Source organism: Gadus morhua, chromosome 7 (assembly GCF_902167405.1).
Source record: "Gadus morhua chromosome 7, gadMor3.0, whole genome shotgun sequence".
Classification (NCBI taxonomy): Eukaryota; Metazoa; Chordata; class Actinopteri; order Gadiformes; family Gadidae; genus Gadus; species Gadus morhua.
In genome coordinates this window covers 6,338,066-6,343,065 of record NC_044054.1, presented here as the reverse complement: position 1 = coordinate 6,343,065, position 5,000 = coordinate 6,338,066, and positions in this window count along the sequence as shown.

Genomic DNA, 5,000 nt, shown 5'->3' with positions numbered 1-5,000 from the left:
CACACACACAGACACACACTCTCACACAGACACTCACAGGCGCACACACACATAGACTCACAAACACACACACACAGAGACGGCTGTCACCCATGACATGCCAAGACATTTTCAAGTGTTATACCCCGAGAAACCCCCCTCACCGGTCGTTGGCACTTGGTCCAGATGTTCACACACACGCGCACACACACACACACACACACACACACACACACACACACACACACACACACACACACACACACACACACACACACACACACACACAGACGCACACAGTTAACAATGCTGGCTGGCAACTTTGTGTTCCATTCTTTGCAGTGTTCATAAGAGTGTAACGGCCTCTAACGCAGTCACTGAGAGAGATGTATTATAGACACAGCGGGAGGGAACAGAGAGAGAAATTAGTAAGGAGGCAAGAGAGAGTAAGAGAGAGTAAGAGAGAGAGAGAGAGAGAGAGAGTGAGAGAGAGAGAAGGAGAGAGACAGAGAGAATGAGTCTGACAGACAGACAGACAGACAGAGAAAAGTTGAGATCAAGAGAAAGGGAGAGAGAGAGACAGAGACAGTGACAGACAGAGAGACAGAGACAGAGAGCTGACCTGTTGGCCTTTATGCGGTGAACACATCAGGCATTGGGAAGGCATAAGGTATAAAACGCGTTGTGGCGCCCCCTAGTGGTGAGAACAGTTCTGATAATATTAGAACAATTCAATCACACGTTGAGTAGCTGGTTATTCAGTCCATTATGGCGCATTTCCACCGGAGGGTGCTCTACGGTTCGGTTAGCCTCAGTCCGGTAGTGAGGGGGCGGTATAGCCAGGGCTCTACAGTGGGCCCATTTCACTCGCATTTGTGAGTGAATATTTCGGCATGCGAACGAGAAAAAAGAAACAGGAGCACGCGTGCGAGTGACTTCTCCACAGCGCACTATACTGTGCGTTCACACCAAACGCGAAGGGGCGAAAGCAGCGATTCCATTTGCAGCGCGACACTTTTGCCCGGCACGGGCGAGTGCGTTCACGTGGATTTCAGGTGGATTGCATCACGCCACTTTTGCTCGAGTTAAAATATTTTAACTTTGCCGCGACATTCGAGTGATGACAGCCAATCAGCGTTCAACAGCGTGGCCACTGAGCGACATGCGTAACGTAACAGCCAATCAGTTTTCAACCGGCCAACCATTCCCTGCAGTGCAGTCCGGGGTGAACCGCAGCATGGAGGAGAAAGTGATTGTTGCAGTTTGCGACTCCCCAAGCTCTATATAGAATAGTATATAATATAATATAATTGTATTGTATATATAATATCACGGCCAAAAGCTCTGTGCGCCTCCGGATGGCTGTAGCGCGGGGAGCTCTACGGGAGGGTTTAGCGGGTTTGTTTACCTACGTTGCTATGGTTACCAGTCTTTACGTGTTCCAACGGTTTATTAGGTATCTAAATCACTGTCTAATCAATACTTAATGCTGTTACTGTAGTCGATAATGTCTACAAATTCAACCCCCGACTGGTTGAAGGATTTCGGGTGGCTAGTTTATGATGCTAAGAGCATGAAAATGTTTTGTACATTTTGTAAGGAAGCCCCATCGGCAATGGCAGGCTCCTCTCTGTTTATAACGGGGAACCCTAATCTGAAACGCGATACTGTGGTGAAACACATCGAGTCTACTATGCATTCTCGCTGTCCCGATTTCTATATAAATCGCACCCAGCCCAATAACCCTGGTACGGTGGAAGCCGAAATTGGTTCTGTTTTGTGTAGCCTAAATGTAATCTTGTCTATTTATTGGTCTTAATTTTGCTTTAGTAAGTTGGTGCTGTTGGTGTGTGCAATATCTGCACGCTAATAAATGTTCTTAACAAAAACCCCCCATTTTTTTTTCCTGTGCTCCTAGACTATTTTAAAGTTTTTTCCATCAAGGCCCCTCTGTATGTCTTCCTCCCCAAGAATGCAGAGGAACGTCTCCACCTCCTTGTTCGCACAAGTTAGTTTTGCGCAAAATGTCCATTGTCTAGAATAATACCTCATGGGTACTGTTTGTTTGTTTTTTTAGCCCCATGTCGCCCGGAATTTACAATTCTGTCGACCAATCAACGGAGGGCATGTGTAGCTCGAATTTGCCGGCACCCTTTCAGGCGTCTCAGTACTCCAACGGAGGAGTACTGCGAGACGAGTGCAAGACGAGTACGGCTCAGTATGGCTCAGTCCGGCTTGCGCCCACTTTTGGCGGTGGAAACGCGATCCGTGCCGCATCTTTTGCGAACCGAACCGGACCGCACCCTCCGATGGAAACGTTCCATGAATTGTATTATTTGGAAACTTTTGCATATGTTTTCCTTCAAAGCAAAAAGGTATAGCGTCAGCATAATATTTCGATTTATTCCCCCCACCCAGAACAGTTCTGGTATTTGAACAATATAGGCATAGGTGGAGATGGGGCAATATGTTGTATTTCATCAGATAGGAAATAAATAAAGGGTTTAACAGCTGTAATAAGCAACATTTTTTTTTAAGTTAAGCAAAAGTTAACCCTTGTAGTAAGCCCAGTTCAGACCAAAGATTAACCTTGCAACGGCTTGCAACGGCTTGCAACGAGACAGTTTTAGAACGTCGCAGGGGCGGTGTGAACGGGTCGTTGCAAGCCGTTGCAAGCCGTTGCAAGGCGTCGCAAGGCGTTGCAAGGAGTCGCCAGAGATTGAACATGTCAAATCGCAAGGTCCAGTTTTAGAACGCGGCGATTTAACTATTCCTCTTCAGCCAATCACAGCACAGAACAACTTGTACGTCACGGCCTTACTCCGTCCCGGTACCGTACTGTCGTATTTTGTTGATGTATTTGCACTTTTAATCTTGCTGAATTCTACGACGAATAATTGTGTCCAAATACAGATATGAGGACGACAAATGACCTGAAAAGATTTGGTTGGGGTTTGTCTCATTTTTCCTGCATTTACAGTGTGGGCGCAGAATTCGACGGTGCGCTAGATTGATTGTGGCATCGTTGATTGCGACCTGCGTTGCTTGTGGACTCTGTGATGATCGCAGACACGAATAATTGTGTCCAAATACAGATATGAGGACGACAAATGACCTGAAAACACTTGGTTGGGGTTTGACTCATTTTCCCCGCATTTACAGTGTGGTCGCAGATTTCGACGGTCTGCTGTCATGAATTGTGACCCATCGGGGATTGCGACCTGCTGCTTGTGGACTCTGTGATGATCGCAGACATGAATAATTGTGTCCAAATACAAATATGAGGACGACAAATGACCTGAAAACATTTGGTTGGAGTTTGACTCATTTTCCCCGCATTTACAGTGTAGTCGCAGATTTCGACGGTCTGCTGTCATGAATTGTGACCCATCGGGAATTGCGACCTGCTGCTTGTGGACTCTGTGATGATCGCAGACATGAATAATTGTGTGCACATACAGATATGAGGACGACAAATGACCGGAAAATGCAATGTATCCAACAACGGGTAATCTAAACTAACTGTAAGCTCCAGCTATTTACTCCAATGCAGATGTAGTGGAGAATGACAAGATACATAGTAGTACTACATACATAGTAACTCTAGCCTACTCTCAAGTAAAATAAAAATAAAACTAATTGCAAACCTAACTAATCGCAAACCTAACTAATCTAACCTAACCTACGCAAATGATGATGTTGCGGCTCTCAGCATGTGCCAGAGCGTTCACAGTTGCTATGGAAACCACCTAGCGTCGCAGCCCGTTGCAGCGCGTTGCAGCCAGTGTGAACTGCCCAGTTTTAGAACGTCGCAGCCCGTCTCGTTGCAAGGCGTTGCAAGGCGTTGCAAGGAGTTGCGAGTTGCAAGCCGTTGCAAGGTGAATCTTTGGTCTGAACTGGGCTTAAGACAACCAAGTTAAATCTTTCAGTTGACCCGTTTGAGCATTGTAGCATAAATATCAGATTTTAACTGTTTTCAAGATTGACCAATGAGGAATGAGAAATTTGTTGGAATAATTAAACAATAACAAACATTAAACAAATAAAGTATGACAAAACTGTATATCATTAAAGGCCCACTATGCAACTTTTTTAGCCAAAATTACATTAAGTATGCAGGTTGAGAGTTATGCTGATGGTTCTGCATCCATTTCTGGGTCAATTGGTGGGTGTGTCATTTACCCATGTCGCCTCTCCAGTGAAAAAGCGCATATGCAACTTGATCTGTTCGGACCGACACAATCCGGATGTGACGCAGCGGAAGTATCCTCGAAAATGTAGTCAGATTGTAGTTTCGAAAATGCTTTACGGCACAGACACACACCCAAACAAGGCACCGGCTAGATATAAACAGCCAGTTGCGAGGCAATTGTTGCATTCATCATGGATCCATCGACTAATGGTACGGCCACACTAACCGCGTTACTCGCGTGGGATCAATAAAGTATTTCTAATCTAATCTAATCTAATCTAATCTAATCTAACCTGACGCTTGATCATTGTGTGTCACAAAAATGGTTCAACGCTCCTGTGGCTGCGCTAGAGTCCGAGGTAGGAAACCCAAACGCCGCCGTGTTTGGGTGCATGATAGAGTTTAGATCGGGTTAGATTAAATAATCTCGGATATAAATAACGATCTCATCTCATCGTCATCCGGTTATCCGGGGTCGGGTCGCGGGGGGAGCAGCTCATGCAGGGGGCTCCAGATTTCCCTTTCCCGGGCCACATTGACCAGCTCTGACGGGGGGATCCCGAGGCGTTCCCAGGCCAGTGATGAGATATAATCTCTCCACCTAGACCTGGGTCTTCCCCGAGGTCTCCTCCCCAATGGACGTGCCTGAAACACCTCCAAAGGGAGGCGCCCAGTGGGCATCCTTGCCAGATGCCCGAACCACCTCAGCTGATTCCTTTCTAAGTAAAGGAGCAGCGGCTCTAATCCGAGTTCCTCACGGATGACTGAGCTTCTCACCCTATCCCGAGACGCCAGCCACCCTTCTGAGAAAACTCATCTCGGCCGCTTT